This window comes from Scyliorhinus torazame, chromosome 14 (assembly GCF_047496885.1).
Source record: "Scyliorhinus torazame isolate Kashiwa2021f chromosome 14, sScyTor2.1, whole genome shotgun sequence".
NCBI lineage: Eukaryota > Metazoa > Chordata > Chondrichthyes > Carcharhiniformes > Scyliorhinidae > Scyliorhinus > Scyliorhinus torazame.
Genome location: NC_092720.1, coordinates 33625161 through 33646028, shown reverse-complemented (window position 1 = coordinate 33646028; position 20868 = coordinate 33625161). Strand labels below are relative to the sequence as shown.

Sequence of the window (20868 nt, the reverse complement as noted above, 5' to 3'; positions counted from 1 at the left end):
GATCCCGTGTGACTTCACCTTTTGTACTAGTCTACCATGAGGGACCTTGTCAAAGTCCATGAAGTCCATATAGACAACATCCACTGCCCTACCTGCATCAATCATCTTTGTGACCTCCTCGAAAAACTCTATCAAGTTAGTGAGACACGACCTCCCCTTCACAAAACCATGCTACCTCTCACTAATACGTCCATTTGCTTCCAAATGGGAGTAGATCCTGTCTCGAAGAATTCTCTCCAGTAATTTCCCTACCACTGAAGTAAGGCTCACCGGCCTGTAGTTCCCTGGATTATCCCTGCTATCCTTCTTAAGCAGAGGAACAACATTGGCTATTCTCCAGTCCTCCGGGGCATCACCTGAAGACAGTGAGCATCCAAAGATTTCTGTCAAGGCCTCAGCAATTTCCTCTCCAGCCTCCTTCAGTATTCTGGGGTAGATCCCATCAGGCCCTGGGGACTTATCTACTTTAATATTTTTAAGACGCCCAATACCTCGTCTTTTTGGATCTCAATGTGACCCAGGCTATCTACACACCCTTCTCCAGATACAACATCTACCAATCCCTTCTCTTTGGTGAATACTGATGCAAAGTATTCATTTAGTACCTCGCCCATTTCCTCTGGCTCCACACATAGATTCCCTTGCCTATCCTTCAGTGGGCCAACCCTTTCCCTGGCTACCCTCTTAGTTTTTATGTACGTGTAAAAAGCCTTGGGATTTTCCTTAACCCTATTTGCCAATTACTTTTCGTGACCCCTTCTAGCCCTCCTGACTCCTTGCTTAATTTCCTTCCTACTTTCCTTATATTCCACACAGGCTTCGTCTGTTCCCAGCCTTTTAGCCCTGACAAATGCCTCCTTTTTCTTTTTGACGAGGCCTACAATATCTCTCGTTATCCAAGGTTCCCGAAAATTGCCGTATTTATTCTTCTTCCTCACAGGAACATGCCGGTCCTGAATTCCTTTCAACTGACACTTGAAAGCCTCCCACATGTCAGATGTTGATTTGCCCTCAAACATCCGCCCCCAATCTAGGTTCTTCAGTTCCCGCCTAATATTGTTATAATTAGCCTTCCCCCAATTTAGCACATTCATCCTAGGACCACTCTTATCCTTGTCCACCAGCACTTTAAAACTTACTGAATTTTAATTTTGTTTTCAGAGCTGGATAGCTGCAGTCACAGCCAGAAGGTGTATTAGAGTCTCGCTCTGTAATCTAAAGACTGTAAATCGATCCTGGTGATTTAAAACTAATAACTGCTTTCAATAGTGACTTTAACCTGATGTGTTTCTGTTAAAAGGTGTTTTAAGTCTTATGGGTGTTCAAAGGAAACCTTAAAGGATTACTTTGTGTTGTATTCTTTGGGGGTTGTATTTGAATTAATGGTTGCTAAAATGTTCACTGTATGTTTTAAAAAGGTTAACTTGAGTTCATAGAATAAACATTATTTTGCTTTAAAAATTACTTTTCCATTTCTGCTGTACCACACCTGTAGAGTGGGCAGTGTGCTCCCCATACCACAATCTAGTAAAAGTTGTGGGTCAGGTGAACTCCATGATACACTTTGGGGTTCTCTAAACCCTGGCCCATAACACTTTGAAAAAATTATCGGAAAATTCCGCCCACTGAGCTATCCAGTCCTGCTAATCTCTTCATAAACCCTGAATAATCCAGTCCAGATAATCCTTTTGAACACATGAAATAATCAATCCAAATAATTTACCCCTTCTAACTGAATACACCAGACTCCCATGCTAAAATAGGCTGGATAATTCCTCCATAGATTGAATAATATATCCCCTAACATATGCTAAATAGCACAGCCCTGGTAATCTCTTCACAACATGTATCAATCTGCAGAGTCTCGTGTAACTCTCTTCATTATGATCCCCATGGGATTAGAGTGGAAACCCGATGAAGGAGAATAAATTTATTGTTTTGAACGGTAGAAGAAAATAAAACACAGAGTGAATGAAATAAGAGCCACAACTTCATTTGATATGACTGTTAATTATTATGGAGTGTAAGAATAGTGGTGAGAATGTGTAACTCACTGCATAAGGCATGGTTGAAGCAGGTAAACCCCAACACATTTAGGGAAGGCTTGACACATGCATATGGGGGCAGGCAGGCAGAGCAGGAGTAGGAAAAGAATCCTGTGAAGCACAATTACCAGTATCAACCTGTTGCGCTGAATAAACATAGGAACAAGGAGTAGTAGTAGGCCATTCGGCCCCTCAGGCCTGTTCTGCCATTCAATATGGTCACGGCTGATCTTCTGCCTCAGCTGCACTTTCCCGCCATTCCTTTGGTGCCTGTTTTCTAGGTCCCCCAGCATCGGAAACAACCTCTCTGTGTATGCCCTGTCAAGCCCCTTCAGGATTTTGTATGTGTGCATGTGGTCACCTCACAATCTTCTGAATGCCAGAGTATAGGTTCAATCGACTCACATCATAGAACAACCCCTTCATCCCAGGAACAAACCTAATGAATGTTTGCTGTGCAGCCTCCAATACTGATATGTCCTTCCTTATAGATATGGAGATCAAGCTCCAGACATTACTCCAGGTGCGGTCTCACCAAAGCCCTGTTGTTCCCGGAATTCTCTCTCCTTCCATGTAACCAGCCTCTGACCCCACCGCTTTGCTATGATCAGCTTTATCCCACCCGCAAGGAAGTCCGACAGGGCCCCAGCCTGCACCGACTCCAGGCCCACCCAAGATGGTCACCGTCACCCCAACCCCCAAACCAGTGCATAAACAAAGAAACACTTTTCATCAGCAATCTGCTACCCTCCCCCTCCTAACCCCTCTCCCCCTAGGCACCAAACAAACAACCCACCCAACTCCAAACCCCCCCCCACCCCATCCCAAACAAAGAAAACCCAACCAACCTAGGCTCGTTACCATAATGGACGAAAGAACCAAAGAACCCCCCTCCCCCTTCCCCCAGGGGCCAGGTAATGAGCCACAGCTCTCTCTCCCCTACTTCAGGAAGGTTGACAAAGACCACCTCCCCCACCAGCTTCCCAAACATCTTCACCGCATAATCCATGGCACTCGTACTTTCAATGCCCTCCGGCAGCTCAACGATCCTCAAATTCTGGCATCTGGAGCGATTCTCCATCAGCCTTGGCCTTCAATATCTTCTGCTCCTCCACCAACTGCACCACCTCTGTCCTCGGAGAGGAAATCCGATCACTGTGCTCCGTCACCGTCTGCCCCACCTTCCGAATCGTCGAGTCCTGTACCTCCAGCTGTTGTCCCACCCTGTCCAAAGTTACATGAATGGGTGCCACCGCCATCTCAATCACCTTCGCCAGGTCTTCAGAAACCGCTGGTCTCCGTTTCTTAAACTCCTTCATTAAGAATTCCACTTGTTCACTGAGAGGGCAACGACATCACAGTGGCCTGCTCCATTTTCTCCACTCCTGCGACACGAGGAGCTTCCAAGTCAGACCAGGAACCCTTACTGGACTTGTTCCTCGTACAACAACCTCCAGATATTACAAGCCAGAGGGGGAACCAATACCCTGAAATTACACCACTATTCTTCCCAAACAGCACTTGTTAAACGAATAAAAAGGGCCAAAAATGGAATCCCCAAGTAGGGGCACCTTATGTGCGACTGTTCATTTCATGGTCGCCACTGGAAGTCCCTTGGAAAATAATAATGAGCACCACCCGATATCTCTGTAGCTATGGCTTTTAGTGCCCTCTACCTCTTTTAGAACCCAGGGGAACCCTTTGGAATGACCCCATTTTGTGTTGCAGCTAATACTTAATTCTATAAGATAAATTAAGGAAACATTTTCATTCCCTTCAATAGCGTTTTCTTGTCCCTAAGAAGTAGCATTTGCATCGCTTCTCAGCCTTTTGGCTAAGATCAAGTGTAATATCTGCTCTGCCATTTGGCTCAGATCTTGGCTCACAAGATGTCTCTCTTGTGGGGACCATGAGTTGGATTCAATTTGAATGTGAATTGGTTCTTGGCGCAGGCAAGGACCTGGATTAGCGGTTCGCCGCTGTCCGCACACTGAGCTCTGGCTTTGTAGCTCAGAAGAAGTAATTTAAAAAAAGAAGCAGCATTTGTATTGCAACAGGATATACGTCTTGTACAGCCTTCTTATAGTTAGGAACTTTGCCTATTCGCTGAGCTGTAACCTGAGAATAAAGAAAGAACCATCGAGTTCCCACTTGGCCGCTTTGGATTTTTCAAAACATCACATTCTAGGTATAATTTTTAAAGCATAATTAAAAATAAAATAAGCATTAAAACACTGCCCGAATGGCAAGGGAGACAGCAGGCCCAACCCTGCCAGCTATGTCTCGCAGAGGTGAAAATTCTGTGGGAGGAGGCGACCGGTTCGGAATCGCAAAGTTGGGAAACGGCTGGTCTCGCCTTTCCAGGTGCAGAGGGGAAGGTCCAGCCCACAGACTACAAAACCAAGGAGGTTATGGCAAACAATTATAAAACACTGGTGCGGCCTTAACTGGAGCTGTGTGAGGAGCTCTGGGCTCCGCACTTGGAGAAGGTTGTGGAAGCTTCTGAGAGGGTGCAGAAAAGATTAGCGGTAATGGGTCTGGGGATGAGGGACTTCAGTTTGGTGATTAAATTGGAGAAGCTGAGGTTGTTCTCCAAAGAGACGAGAAGGTCGAGAGGAGATTTGATGCAAGTGTTCAAAAGTGTGACCGCGACTAGGCAGTGTAGATAGAAAGAAACTGTTCCCATTGATGGAAAGGTTGAGAATCAAAGGACATAGATTTAAAATGACTAACTGAAGAACTAAAGGCGACGTGAGAGAAAATGTTTTTACACAGCAAGTAGGGTCTGGAGTGCACTGCATGAGAGTCCGGTGGAGGCAGGTTCAATTGTGACTTTCAAAGGGAATTGGATAAGCAGCCAAAGGGAAAATAATTGGGAATTACAGAAATGGCTAGGGGAGTGGGGCTAGATGAGATGTTCTTGCTGAGATCAAGCACTGACATGATGGGCCGACTGGCCTCTTTTGATGCTGTAACCTTTCTATCACTCCATCAGGGGAGGAAGCTCTCAATGCCAATAAAGCATTGTGACCGGTCATTCAATTCATCAATATTCATTAAGATTTAGTTGTGAACAAATTGGGTGTTGAATTGACCACCTGTCAAAAGTGACTCAAGACGTCGAAGGGGCTACATAAATCCAAGTCTTTTCTCCTTTTGTCAGCTGAAAGCGTCCAAAGTGAAGTGAGCTCAGGCCGGTTCCATTCAACTCACTGGTCATAATAAAACAACAAGCTGCATATTGGTCTGGTGATGAGAGAGCACTTTCCTACATCTAACTCACGGCAGACTTGATTTGGGATGACAGTGGGTGCTAGAAATGGAAAAGCAATTTGTTCTGCAATACTGAGAAGCAACAATTGAAATCGCCATAAAAGAAATATGCAGAACCTAATTGTGCCCACAGCAACTTCATTAACTATTCCCAAGCTGCCTCTGATGGCAGCTTTGAAACATAAACAACAGGAAAAAGGAAGATTATTATAATTATATATATATTTTATATGTAAGAGCATTGATATCTTTCTATGACATTTAAGATTAAGTGAAAATTCAGATTAATATATTTGTTTGCTAAGTAACAAAGGGAAATTAAACCTTAACTGAGCAGCAACAAAAATATGGTGGCGTCGTCTCTTCATTGTATAATAGTTCTACAGCAAAATCTTATCCTCTGGTGCTACAGTTCTGACAAGAGGGACAAGCAAATTAGAAAGGAGAAAGAAAAAGGATATAGGTCTGTGTGAGTGCTAATGTGTATAATTGCGGACATAATTAATTTGTGAGGCCAGGGAAATCAAGCGGAGGGATTCAGTGACGCACTCCTTTGAGTACTGGCAATGTCAACCTGATTTTTTTGTCTTGCTCCAACGGGTAGATGTGGCAATATATGGGGCAGCACGCGGCACAGTGGTAAGCACTGCTGCCTACGGCGCTGAGGTCCCAGATTCGATCCCGGCTCTGGGTCACTGTCCGTGTGGTGTTTGCACATTCTCCCTGTGTCTGCGTGGGTTTCACCCCCACAACCCAAAGATGTGCAGGTTAGATGGATTGGCCGCGCTAAATTGCCCCTTAATTGGAATTTTTTTTTAAATTAAAAAACAAAACAAAAAAAGATGTGGCAATATGGCAACGTCGACAAAGTTGTTACCTGCGCCCTAAACTGGGAGGAGGTGAATTTATCAATAGCTGTCACTCCACATTGATTAAACCACTCAAAACCATTCAAGTAGAACATGTGGGAATGTGGGGCAATATTTGAATTAATCCACTAAAAATATTGCAGAAGAATTCCAGACCGCGGGAGAGACAATTACACACTTGGCAAACAGAGACAGCAAGAAGAAAGATGCACACAGACGGTTGAACAGACACCAAAGAAGCGGCAATCAGAAAGATAGGAGGAAGAGACATAGAAAGAGAGCATGAGTGTGAACTGGAATACATGGGGCGGAATTCTCCGTCCCGCCACACCGGTTTTCTGGTGCGGCAACCCTCCCTGCCGATAGCGGGAACCTCCGTCCTGCCAGCCGGCCAATTGGGTTTCCCATTGTGGGCACCCCACGCCATTGGGAAATCCGCGGGCGCGAGTGCGCTGCCGCCGAAATGGAGGATCCCGCCGACGCAGAATCCAGCTCAATTGTCCATACCAATTTGAGAAATCTGATGTTTGCTTTACACGCCCATTGGCTTTCCATGGCAACATGTCACAAAAATGTGCCAACATGTATTATGTCACAATATTGTCACCAACCCAATGAGATTAGTGTGTGCGCAGTCTTTTATTTAATTTTAATTTTGTTCTGTTTTAATCAATTGATCAATTGAAATTGCATAAAATGGGCCATTATGAAACTGAAACAGAGCAAGGTGATTATCTTTACTAAAAATTCATGATTAATTGAATGTAGGCGCTTTGACTGAAGCAATGTTCGACACTAGTCATCAGAACTGCACATTTGTTCCTTAATGCTCAATTAAATCTTCAATCCTTTAGAAGAAATTGCTCTCTCTTCGGCACTGGAACTTAACAACCTTTTAAATTCAAAAGGAAATTTATGATATGTGAAACTGGCTGTTAAGATAACATTGCAAATGTGATGCCACTTTTGTCCCCTTCTATTAGAGGCCTATTTGGATGAAAACATCTGAAAGTAATTTGACTTTCACTGACTGGCCTCAAATCCGGTTTTCATAAAAGTGATTGCGTTCTGATGGCGTGTTCTTCTTTCAATGTTAAGGGTATGAGACAATAGGTGCGACCCTAACAAACTGCGACTAAGTGGGAAAATTGTGGTTCCCGCCGGCGCTAGGAGCAACTCCAACGTGCCATGCCACAGCGCTGAAAAAATCATTTTGCAGGATGGGCTTTTTTGTGCGCACCGGAGTCTGCGCTACAGCTGAGGGGACCGAGACTGTGGGCACGATTCTCCAAAATGGAGACTATGGTTCGTGCCGCTCCAGCCTCCCTTTCCGGCGCCAAATGGGCGCAGCGCCAACCCGCGCATGCGCAGTTGGGCCGTGCCAACCCGCGCATGCGCGGGGGACTTCTTCAGCGTGCCGGCCCCTACGCAACATGGCGTGGGGGTTCAGGGGTCGGCCACGCAAAAATGTAGGTCCGGGGTGGGGGAGAGGCCGGCCGGCGATCGGTGGGCCTCGATCGTGGGCCAGACCCCACCGGAAGCCCCCACCCCGGGGACGGAGCCCCCCTCCACCCGACCCTTCGTGCAGCGTTCCCGCAGGCAGCGACCAGGGGTGAACGGCGCCGGAGGGACTCTGCCGTTTCCGCACGGCTGCTCGGCCCATCCGGGCCGGAGAATCGGCGGCCGGGCCGCGGACAGGGGCCCGCGACCGGCGCAAATGGCGCCGAATCACTGCACCTTGGAGAATCGTGCGCCGCCGATGGGGCAGCGTGGCGCGGTTGCGCCCATTCTCCAGCCCAGCGCAGGGTTCGGAGAATCGCGCCCCAAATCTCTGATAGGTTCCGCACATCTAAGAACAGAGCATCCTTTAAGCTGCAGCTCCTCCTGCCGGATTACTGGCAGGGCACCCTCCCCCACTCCAGTCACTGGCAAGAGCTTCCCCACCTCAGAACACCCCTTCAGTACTCCCAGCAACCCCATCCCGTCCCCTCCCCTCTAAAGGGGGAGCTCCTATTCCACGAGTCCTACGGGGAGATCAATTAGGCTGCCCCGGGGGTCTCATGAGAGTTATTATCGATGCCAAGTTTAAAAGTCTGTGAGAAGAAGGTAAAAGTTATCCTTCTAAAGTAGTGGAAATCTTTGAAGTGGTTTTCGCACAGTCGATTTCATTGTCCTTTAAAGTATATTATATGTGTATGGCTAGAAGGCGGAAAGCTTAGCATTGTCTACATTTAATTTCACACTCCATTGCTTGCTGAAATCTTCTCGATTGACAGGTCGAAGCAGCTTCAAAGGGGAGAATCAGATTGTTTATTTATATAGCTCTTCAGGGATCTATTAACTCAGGGAAGCAGAGTCAGAGTCTGCCTCTTTGTTCTCAAGTGCCACCTAGAAAATGCAGGGGCAGCCCCTGTAGCTACGCTTTCTAGGAAGCACTTCAGCACAAAGAGGTCCACTCCAATTTGATACAGGGCTTTGTGCAGAGTTTGAAGCCCATCCTTTCCAGCGTGGAGGTAATGAACAACATAGAACATAGAATGTACAGTGCAGAAGGAGGCCATTTGGCCCATCAAGTCTGCACCGACCCTTGGAAAGAGCATCCTACTTAAGCCCACACTTCCACCCTATCCCCGTTACCCAGTAACCCCTTCTCACATTTTTGGACACCAAGGGCAATTTAGCATGGTCAATCCACCTAACCTGTACATCTTTGGACTGTGGGAGGAAACCGGAGCGGCCGGAGGAAACCCACGCAGACACGGGGAGAACATGCACACTCCGGACAGACAGTGACACAAGCCGGTAATCAAACCTGGGACCCTGGAGCTGTGAAGTCGCAGTGCTAACCATTGTGTTACCGTGCTGCCCCACGTTAGCTCCCAATGAACACTGGCGGAACAAACCACAATGCAGCGGCTAACGTCTGAGCATCCGTTCCAGCACAAGCAGAAGCCACCCAAAGTCTTGGTGCTGCAGTGGAAGCTCAGTGGAAGTTATACAAGCTCAGCTTGTTATCACTCCAGCTCAGACTTCTGCCATCCTCGCAGAGAATGGCAGTCTGCAAAGGGGCTTGCTGGGCATCAAAGCAGACCAATATTCTGTCCTCCAGCAGATGACGAGGATTGCTGAGGGACTGTCCCAGGGGAGTATCAGTGGCTCCATGGAGCACAACCCTGACGCACCATCTCAGAATGGCAGCCCTCTGTCCTGTGCCCTCTGCCCTCCCACCACTGTATTTCCTCCAGCTGTTGTCTGTGAGCCAGTCAGTCCAGATTGCTGCTATCCATGCCTTGAAGGGGCAGTGAAAAGCTGGACTTTCTAAGGCCAGAGCTGCTCAAGGGTGTCCTGCAAGGTCACCGCCTGTGTCCTCCACCCAATGTTAGCAACCTTCCAACAGCCATCATGGAGCTGTTGGGGGTTGTGCTGGGTAGGACCACTAGGACAGGTTAAGCTACGTCAAACAATTGGTTAACTTTTGTATGGAATACTAAATGGTTTTCTTTATATGCTTGGTTTGCAAAGTTTTTTTTCTGACGATTTTCATTTCAGCGTGGTTTCCTTGGAGACACTGTGATGGTCAGTAACAGAAGGAAAGTAGAGTGTGCGACTGTTGGCGAATGAGAAATTGGGCTTGTGTTCACTGGTACTGCAGTAAAATGAGCCGATAGTGGACAGCCCAGCCAAAAAGTGGATGTGTTGCTCGATTCCTCCCTCCCCCTCAGTTACTGGGGTCCCAGGTTCGATTCCTGGTTTGGGTCACTGTCTGTGTGGAGTCTGCACGTTCTCCCAGTGCCTGCGTGGGTTTCCTCCGGGCGCTCCGGTTTCCTCCCATAAAACATGCTGTTAGGTAATTTGAACATTCTGAATTCTCCCTCCCGAACAGGTGCCGGAATGTGTTGACTAGGGGCTTTTCACAGTAACTTCATTGCAGTGTTAATGTAAGCCTACTTGTGACAATAAAGATTATTATTATAAACCCAGTGGTAAGGGCTATGCCTAACAAAACAGCTGGATGTTGAGTGAATGTCATCCCTGATGCATTATTAATTACGACGAGACAAGAGTAGAATGTAATCGAGGCTTTATTACACAGAGATGTGTGGCCTCCTACAGCAGCTTACGAAATAGCTGCTGTTCGGAGAGTACACACATTTATACTCCGCTTCCTGGGCGGAGCCAGCAGGCAGGGATCTACCCTCATACCTGTAGTACAGGGGCCTTACCGTAATACCCATATATACAATATAATACAAGAGTGGTGACTACCACATTCACCCCCTGTTAAAAATGAGTCCAGTGGGGGTGGTGGAAAACTATATACATACAGATTGGTTTTAAAATTACAGAGAAGGTTACAAATTTAGACAATCGGGCGCCTTGATCTGTCATTGAGAGCGCCGCAGTGCTTGTGGTGAGTCAGGCGTCGGCTTGGCCTTCGGTGACTCCGGGAGCGTGTCGAAATCCTCTTCATCCCCGGGTGGGAGCAAGGGGAGGACCGATTGTCCTGGAGCGGTGGCTGCGGTGGGATGCACCGGGGAGGGTAGGGTGGTGCCGGGGCAGGGGGGTGGGGACCCAGCTGGTGCCAGATCCCTGAGGGAGACTGTGTCTTGGCGGCCATCGGGGTACGCTACGTAGGCGTACTGCGGGTTCACATGGAGTAGCTGTACTCTCTCAACCAACGGGTCCGCCTTGTGGAGCCTCACGTGCTTGCGGAGGAGAACGGGTCCTGGAGCTGCCAGCCACGTTGGGAGAGAAACCCCGGAGGTGGGCTTCCTGGGGAAGGCAAAGAGACGTTCATGGGGGGTTTTGTTGGTCGCGGTGCACAGGAGCGACCGAATGGAGTGAAGTGAGTCGGGGAGAACCTCCTACCAGCGGGAGGCCGGGAGATGTCTGGACCGTAGGGCCAGCTGGACGGCCCCTCAGACCGTCCCATTCTCCCACTCCACCTACCCATTTCCCCTGGGGTTGTATCTGGTCGTCCTGCTCGAGGCAATGCCTCTGTTGAGCAGGTACTGGCGCAGCTCCTCGCTCATAAATGAGGATCCCCGGTCGCTGTGGCTGTAGGCGGGGAAACCGAACAGAGCGAAGATGGTGTTGAGGGCTTTGATGACGGTGGCAGACGTCATGTCAGGGCATGGGACAGTGAAGGGGAATCGGGAATACTCGTCAACCACATTAAGAAAGTACGTGTTGCGGTCGGTGAAGGGGAGGGGCCCTTTGAAGTCCACGCTGAGGCGTTCAAAGGGGCAGGAGGCCTTCACCATGCGCGCATGGTCTGGCCGGTAGAAGTGCGGTTTACACTCCGCGCAGACCTGGCAGTCTCTGGTGATAGCCCTGACTTCCTCGATGGAGTAGGGCAGATTGCGGGCCTTAATTAAGTGGTGAAAGCGGGTGACTCCCGGATGACAGAGATCGTCGTGCAGGGTCCGTAGTCGGTCCACTTGTGCGCGGGCACATGTACCTCGGGCCAGGGCATCGTTGACCTTACCGGGGCGATACATAATCTTGTAATTGAAGGTGGGGAGCTCGATCCTCCACCTCAAGATTTTATCATTTTTGATCTTACCCCGCTGTGTGTTGTTAAACATGAAGGCAACCGACCATTGGTCAGTGAGGAGAGTGAACCTCCTGCCGGCCAGGTAATGCCTCCAATGTCGCACAGCTTCAACGATCGCTTGGGCCTCCTTTTCGATGGAGGAGTGTCGAATTTCGGGGGCATGGAGGGTGCGGGAAAAGAATGCCACGGGCCTGCCTGGTTGAGGGTGGCGGCCAGAGCAACGTCTGATGCATCGCTCTCGACTTGGAAGGGGAGCGTCTCATCAACCGCGTGCATCGCGGCCTTGGCAATGTCGGCCTTGATACGGTTGAAGGCCTGGTGAGCCTCGGCCATCAGTGGGAAAGCGGTGGATTGAATGAGTGGGCGGGCCTTGTCCGCATAGTTTGGGACCCACTGGGTGTAATATGAAACCTAGGCATCGTTTGAGGGCCTTGGGGCAGTGGGGGAGGGGGAGTTCCATGATCGGGGTCGGCCCTAGAACTCCGTTCTGCACCACATAGCCGAGGATGGCTTATCTGTTTGTGCTGAACACACACTTCTCCTTGTTGTAAGTTAGGTTGAGGAGTGTGGCGGTGTGGAGAAATTTGGAAAGGTTAGCGTTTTGGCCCAGCTGGTCGTGGCCGCAGATGGTGACGTTGTCCAGGTACGGGAAAGTGGCCCGCAGCCCGTACCGGTCAACCATTCGGTCCATCTCCCGTTGGAAGACCGAGACCCCGTTGGGGACGCCGTAGGGAACCCTAGGGAAATGGTAAAGGCGGCCGTCTGCTTCAAACAAAGTGTATGGGCGGTCCGCCTTACGGATGGGGAGCTGGTGGTAGGCAGATTTCAGGTCCACTGTCGAGAAGACCCGGTACTGTGGAATCTGATTGACCATATCAGATATATGTAGGAGGGAGTACGCGTCGAGCTACGTGTACCGATTGATGGTCTGACTGTATCAACGATCATTCTGTGTTTCTCCCCGGTTTTCACCACTACCACTTGGGCTCTCCAGGGGCTGTTGCTGGCCTCGATGATACCTTCCCGCAGCAGCCTCTGGACCTCAGACCTGATGAAGGTCCTCTCCTGGGTGCTGTACCGTCTGTTCCTGGTGGCGACGGATTTGCAATCCGGGGTGAAGTTTGCAAACAGGGAAGGCGGGTCGACCTTAAGGGTCGCGAGGCCGCAAACAGTAAGGGGTGGTAGGGCCCGCCAAATTTCAGGATTAGGCTCCGGAGGTTGCACTGGAAGTCCAGGCCAAGTAGCAAGGCAGCGCAGAGGTTGGGGAGGACGTAGAGCCGGAAGCTGCTAAACTCTACGCCCTGCACGGTGAGGGTGGCGATGCAATACCCCCGGATCGCCATGGAGTGGGATCCGGAGGCCAGGGAGATTCTCTGGTTAGCGGGGTGTACCGTGAGGGAGCAGCGCCTTACCGTATTGGGGTGGATGAAGCTCTCAGTGCTCTCGGAGTCCAGAAGGCAGGATATCTCGTGCCCGCCGACCTTCACCTTTGCCGAAGCGGTCGTGAGGTTGTGCGGTCGAGACTGGTCGATCGTGACCGAGGCGAAATGCGGCTGATCGTCGGCGGTTGCAGGCGATGAATGGCCCGATGAGGTGCCCGACGGGCAGGGGTTCTGAGGTGGGTAAGATGGGGGCGCCCATGGGCCGCATGTGTCCTGGGGCAGGCAAGCTGGCGGCGCCCTTGGGCCGCATGTGTCCTGGGGCAGGCAAGATGGTGGCGTCCTTGGGCCGCACGTGACCTGGGGCAGGCAAGATGGCGGTGCCCATTGGTTCTGAGGCAAGCAAGATGGCGGCACCCATGGGCTGCATGTGTCCTGGGGCAGGCAAGATGGCGGCGCCCTTGGGCCGCATGTGTCCTGGGGCAGGCAAGATGGCGGCGCCCATGGGCCGCATGTGTCCTGGGGCAGGCAAGATGGCGGCACCCATGGGCCGCATGTGTCCTGGGGCAGGCAAGGTGGCGGCGCCCATGGGCCGCATGTGTCCTGGGGCAGACAAGATGGCGGTGCCCATTGGTTCTGAGGCAAGCAAGATTGTGGCACCCATGGGACCGCATGTGGTGTAAGTGGAGCAAGATGGCGGCGCCCACGGGCCGCCGTGGTCTGAGGAGAGGAAGATGGCGGCGCCCACTGGCCGCACGTGGGGGGTGCCGGGACAATAGCGGCGATTGAGCGGGCCTGGCACAGTGCAGCAACATGTCCTTTCTTGCCACAGGCCTTGCAGAGCGCGCTCCGTGCTGGGCAGCACTGCTGTGGGTGTTTTGTCTGTCCGCAGAAGTAGCACTTGGGTTTGTTGGCTGCCGCGCGGCGCAGGCGTGGGGTTGGCTGAGGGCGGTTGCTGATGGGGTCCACGATGGGGTGGCCGCTGGCGGGGTCCACAATGCACAGGGGGGTGGGCCATGCGGTCGGGGGCATAAGCCTGTACGTTGCGTGAGGCGACAGTGAGCGAGTGCACTAGTTTCTTGGTCGCCGCAAGGTCGAGCGTGGCCCCTTCTATGAGGCGCTAGCGGATGTAGTCAGACCCTATGCCTATTAACGAACGCGTCTCTCATGAGCAGGTATGAATGCTCAGTGGCCGAAACGGCCTGGCAGTCACAGTCTCTCACCAGGGAGAGCAGGGCACGCCAGAAATCTTCCACAGGCTCACTGGGAAGTTGGTGCCACGTGGATAGGAGGTGCCTGGCGTAGATCCTGTTGGTCTGCTGAGCGTAATTCTCCTTCAGTAGCGCCATGGCCTCTGCGTAGGTCGGCGTGTCCTGGACGAGGGGAAAAACGTTGGAGCTCAGCCGCGTGTACAGAATCTGGAGCTTCTGTGCTTCTGGGATTGGGTCTGGCGCAGATCCGATGTAAGCTTCAAAGCAAGCTAGCCAATGTTGGAAGTCCTTTTTGGCGTTGTCTGCTTGGAGATGCAGCTGCAGGCGATCCGGCTTGATGCGGAGATCCATCTCTGAAAAATCTCTGTGTAATAAATTGATGCACTATCAATTACGATGAGACGAGAGTAGAATGTAATTGAAGCTTTATTACACTGAGATGTGTGGCCTCCTACAGCAGCTTATGAAATTGCTGCTGTTCAGAGAGAGTACGCATATTTATACTCCACCTCCTGGGCAGAGCCAGCAGGCAGGAATCTACCCCCGTACCTGTAGTACAGGGGCCTTACCGTAATACCCATATATTCAATATAACACAACAGTGGTGACTACCACAATCCCTTTCCGCTGAGGTGCATCTTAGAGTTCACATGCAACTACCGCAAATGAGTTGTGTACAGTCATTGGCATCCTGTGCTACAGTGAAGCATGCATACTTGTTGAAGCCGTGTGCTCACTCTGCGGCCTCTCTTGGAAGACAGAGACTCAGTGACCTTCCTTATGCAACAATAGATGACGAACTGGGAGATGTTGCAAATATCACCTGCTCCAACCTGGAAGGAGCCAAACGCATAGACATTCCTGGCCACAAATACCTGTCTTCATCCTGTTCGGAGGCTGCAGTTGTGACTTCAGCAACTGGCAGACATGAGTCAGGTTGTCCCTAGTGAAGTACAGGCATCTGACACACTGCCCCTTGATGAGGGCAAGGTCAGAGAATTGTTCCTGAAACATGAATAGACATGGTCCCCTACTGGGATAACTTCTCAACCTCTTCTTTTTTCCAGCAGTTTGTCCTCCTCTCTGTTACCCCTGCTCATTCTCCCTGTTGTGTTGTAGGCTAAGGAGGACATACAAAAGTATTGGAACCATATCTGGGAGTGAGTGGTGTGAGCAGAACCCTTGTAGCCAGGGCCAAGTCGTTCAAGCATGTGCCACACCATTCCCTGTAGACTTTAGCAACATGAAGTAACAGACAATCCAAACACTTGTACAAACTCAACAACAGCCACTAGAAAGCAATCAGCAATTAACCTGCAAGAAGTTGATAACTTTGAATAGTATTGCTGGGGGAGGGGTGTCCATTCTGCTGTGTTCAGCTGTGTGAGGTGAAGAGAGGGTAATAGGAGATGTTGCCGATGTTGAATATTCCAGAGGTTAGAAACAAATTCCCTCATCCAAGTGGCTGTGGTTGAAAATAGCATCAGATCAGCATTACAAACTGACCAATGTCATGAACTGCCTAATCTGCACGTGTCCAGCACACACTCCCTGAGTAAACATCCTGACCAAAATGGCAGCCAGCGGGGTCCGCGTGGAACTGGAATAGCAACCATGCGGTGAAAATTTGGGTCTGCACGTTATACATCGTCCATCACATCAGGAGGAAATTTCAGAATTGGTGAGGGGGAACCAGCAGGGAGGCACTTTAAGAATTTCCCATCCGGGCGGCACGGAAGCGCAGTGGTTAGCACTGCTGCCTACAGCGCGGAGGACCCAGGTTCGATCCCGGCCCCGGGTCGCTGTCCGTGTGGAGTTTGCAACTTCTCCCCGTGTCTGCGTGGGTCTCATCCCCACAACCCAAAAATGTGCAGGTTAGATGGATTGGCTACACTAAATTGCCCCTTAATTGGAAAAAAAAAATTTGCCAGGTCAAAGTGGCAAACGTAGGTCCAATCACTTGAAACCAGGTATGGGGTCCGCCCCGAAGGGCGGGAAGCCCCTGGGGACTATAAAGCAAAGCCCCCAAGTTCAAATCGTCCTTCTTGACAGGGTCACTCAGCAACGCGAAGCAACCCCTGAGAGTGAATTGTCCAGCGGCCTCCAAGCAAGTAAGTCTTAAGTCAACGCTCGCTACGAGATAGGCGCTCCTAGCTACCAGTCCATATCAGCTTTTGAATCCTGCAGACTCAGGACCTGAACGAAATGCCATTTGTTCCCCTGACCTGGTGGGCCAGTCCGAAGCTAAGTATAGGCCTGTTAGTGATAGAAATAGCCTAGAAAGTAGAGTTTATGCATGAGTAGCGATTTACTGTGTAGAATAAATGTGTATTGATTTGAATCTTACTAATTGGTATGTTGAGTTAGTGATCATTACTTGAATTTGAACTTCGTGGCGGTATCATAAAGATACCTGGCGACTCGAGAGCAAAGGTTATAAAACAGAGCCAATTGAACCAACCAAAAGTTAGCAACACTGTGTATATGGAAGTCCACGGGCTTTGCAATTGCTTCACACTTTGGTTCTTCTCCTGGGTCAGAATTTAGCATTTTCTAGAGCTGAATAAGTGCTTCTAATACCATTAAATGCACATTTTGGATGAGGGAAGCTGCAATTTGTAATGACGGTTCCATCTGTTTCTAACCTCCAGAATATTCAACATCGCCAACATCTCCTAATTAGATTCATTAACACTCAAAGCATTTCATGATTCATGCTAGAGAATATGAATCTATGTCATGTTTTCAAATAAGTCAATGTAAGTTTATTAACAGAAGTAAACCGTTGCACATCACAGTGCAAGTATGCGTACCAACAAATAGATTATAAATCCTGCGTGAAAGCAACAGTGCAATGAGTATATGGGCTCACTGTATAATATCTTGTGCCCAATTATGTGCACATTGAAATGTCTCTGAAAAAGGATAAGCAGAATATGGAAACACTAATACTTTGGTCTGAGAAAATGATTAGAAGTATTATGACAAAGTTACTTTGTTATCTCCCCACTGAGTTAATTTCTTTCAGTTTATATTCTCCTCTTGTAGTGCACAACTTGCAGTACATCCTGAAATATACATCACCAGTATTGTCTTTCTTTGACCATTGGAGAGTTTAAGAGTTCATGAAGAGAATTTGATATTATTTTTGACACATCTTAGTACTAAATAGGTGGATTTTTAATCGTGGAGCAGACATATCCCATTAACTACATGCATAAGATTAACATGGTATTGATAAGAAGATTGAGAACTAGCCTTTCAGTGATAATAATAATTACAGAGTGTTGGGAGGCAGCCTGAATAGTAACTTGCAAAATATTATTTTCATTGTACAGTAAAACGTCACATATATATTTCAGGTTAAAACCACTCAGAACGGTGAGGTTGTGGCTGATACAGCTGAAGGTGGTAAATAGAGCTCACCTCGCAAAGGCAAGGATGAGCCGACTCTTTGAGGGGGTAGAATATGTGTGTGAACGTTGCGCTGGGGGGGGGGGCAAATCACGTTCATATATTTTGATCCTGTCCAAAGCTGGACGTTTTTGGGGTCATCTCTAAAGTGGTGCACGTGAAACTGGACCCGGGCCCTCGGGAGGACATATTCGGGGTATCGGACCAGTCGGGGTTGGAAATGGGTGCGGAGGCAGACATTATAGCCGTCGCCTCGTTGATTGCCCGAAGGCGAACCCTGTTGGGATGGAAAGCAACCTCTCCACCCTGTGCCCTGGCGTGGCGGGGGGACCTGCTGGAATTCTTGACTCTTGAGAAGGTCAGGTTTGAACTGAGGGGAAGGATGGAAGGGTTGTACAATTCATGGCCGTTATTCATTATGCACTTTCAAGAATTGGATAACATCGAACATTAGTGTGGGGGAGGGAGTGGGGAGGACTGTATGTGTTAATGGTGACTATGGGTGATTCCTGATTTCTTTTTGTTATTTGTTTATGTTAACATGTGGGCAGCTGTTTGGGGGTTGGTGGGAGGATGGGATTGTTGTTGTTGATATGGGGATTTACATTATATTCATTACTGCTTATTGTTTATTGTTGGTGGGTGCAATTTTGGGAGAAAATGTGAAAAAGGAGAATAAAAAAATATATTTTTTAAACTCACTCAGAACAGAAAACAAATTGATTTCACAATATGTTTTTAGCACGCAGCGGCATTTGTAGAGAGTACTTCTTGAGAAATTACAGGTTCACTATTATAATTTTATAAGCAGCAAGCCCACTCGCTGCTGAGCTTGTTTGAATCATGGATTGGGCTTATCCCATCACGGCAGCAGATGGAATTTAAATTCAATAAATAAATCTGGAACTGAAAACTAGTCTCAGTGATGGTGACCATGGAACTATCATAAGACCGTAAGAAGTAGGAACAGGAATCGGCCATTCAGCCCTTTGAGCCTGCTCCGTCATTTAATAAGGTCATGATTGATCTAATACTCACTAAGTCCACTTTGCCGTCCTCTCTCTGTAACCCTTAATTTCCCTACTGATTAAAAACTGATTGATCTCAGCCTTGAAAATGACCAAGGACTCAGCCTCATGGGGCAAAGAATTCCAAAGATTCGTCTCTCTTTGAGAGAAAAAAATTCTCTATCAAACCCGTCGAGCACCTCTTTATTCTGCAACTATGCCCATTGGTCCTACACTCTGCTATGAGTGGAAACATCCTCCCAACATTTACACAGTCTAACCCTCTAAGAATTTTATATGTTTCAATCACATCGGACGCGATCTAACCAAAGAAAATCAGAGTCCGTTCTGGCAGGATCGATCCTGGTGTTTATAGCGCTGGGAATGACCCCGCTATCGAACGGCACTCTGTTGCTATTTTGGGCCCCAGCGGGGAACCCCCCCACACTTGGTGTCATTTCCACTCGTCAGAGCTCCTCAGTGCAGCAAGAGATCAGGGCCCCATTTTGAACCCCCTGACGTCACCCCAGCAAGATATTTCAGACACTAATAGACTAGCTCATATGTTGCCCTGTGGACAGTAAACAATGTGTTAACCTGACTCAGCAACAGGTAAATCTCTCACTTACAATTCTAACAGTAAGAGACCTGCATGTAGACGGTAGAGTAGCGATCCTGGGGGAACTATCAGAGAATCTCCAGCTCCCAAAAGGGAATGAGCTCCAATACCTAAAACTATGGGACTTCCTCTGCAAGAAGACCGCAACGTTCCCCCAGCTACCCAGACACACCCTTAGCAGAGCTAAAGGTGGTGCACGGGACACACCTGACCGGACGTGCATGAGCGGGTTCTTCCCAGAGTTGGAGGACAAATGTGAACGGTGCCAGGGACGCCCCGTCAACGACAGCCACACGTTCTGGTCCTGCCCAAGTTTGTCAGGTACTGGACCACCTTATTTGTGGCCATGTCCAGGATCGCGGGGTTGAGGGTGGAGCCATGCCCTTTAGTGGCAGTTTTCGGGGTTTTGGAAAAGCCAGAAATCTTCATAGGGAGAGGGGCAGATCATAGAATCATCGAATTTACTGGGGAAAGAAGGCCATTCGGCCCATCAAATATCCTTACCATTCTGAAATACCCCCCTCCTTGCTACTGTTGAACCTTGTAGCCCACTTGCTCTCTGTATCTGTCTAGTACTCGCTGTAACCCACTGGCTCTCTCTGTATCAATTCAGTACTCGCTGTAACCCACTGGCTCTCTCTGTATCAATTCAGTACTCGCTGTAACCCACTGGCTCTCTCTGTATCAATTCAGTACTCGCTGTAACCCACTGGCTCTCTCTGTATCAATTCAGTACTCGCTGTAACCCACTGGCTCTCTCTGTATCAATTCAGTACTCGCTGTAACCCACTGGCTCTCTCTGTATCAATTCAGTACTCGCTGTAACGCACTGGCTCTCTCTGTATCAATTCAGTACTCGCTGCAACCCACTGGCTCTCTCTGTATCAATTCAGTACTCGCTGTAACCCACTGGCTCTCTCTGATTCAATTCAGTACTCGCTGCAACCCACTGGCTCTCTCTGTATCAATTCAGTACTCGCTGTAACCGACTGGCTCTCTGTATCAATTCAGTACTCGCTGTAATCTACTGGCTCTCTCTGTATCAATTCAGTACTCGCTGTAATCTACTGGCTCTCTCTGTATCAATTCAGTACTCGCTGTAACCCACTGGCTCTCTGTATCTGTCCCCTACACTAGGGGAAGCCCAGTAGCTCCATCCTCAGTGCCACAAAGTCTCTAAACTTTACTTCAACTCTACCAAGTATTTGATTTTTTTCCCGTTCCATTCTCGAAATGTCAACTATGGGCCCCTCTGCAGTGTTACAATGTCTTCTGACGCTCCATAAACAATGCCACAGGAACTCTGTCAGTATATATTAAAAAGCAGCGTGTGCCTGTCACAAATTCAGATCTCACACTTCAAAGTGCCAAACACATTAAGGAAAAAGAAGGATGCCAGCCATTTGCTACTGATTCTTCTGCAAGACTTGGCCATCTAAAGGCAGGGTCAGTTGATTTATTTCAATTTTTCCACACAGCTAGCCTCAGTTAACT

The 20868-nt window shown here is 49.0% G+C and overlaps 1 protein-coding gene and 1 pseudogene across 2 annotated transcripts in view; one reads left to right on the top strand and one right to left on the bottom strand.

Moving 5' to 3' along the window:
- The window catches only part of LOC140389619 (sodium/hydrogen exchanger 9-like), a 570848-nt gene that overhangs the window by 189286 nt on the left and 360694 nt on the right, over positions 1 to 20868 (bottom strand). The window lies entirely within an intron of this gene.
- Positions 3860 to 4073, top strand: LOC140390923 (U2 spliceosomal RNA; annotated as a pseudogene).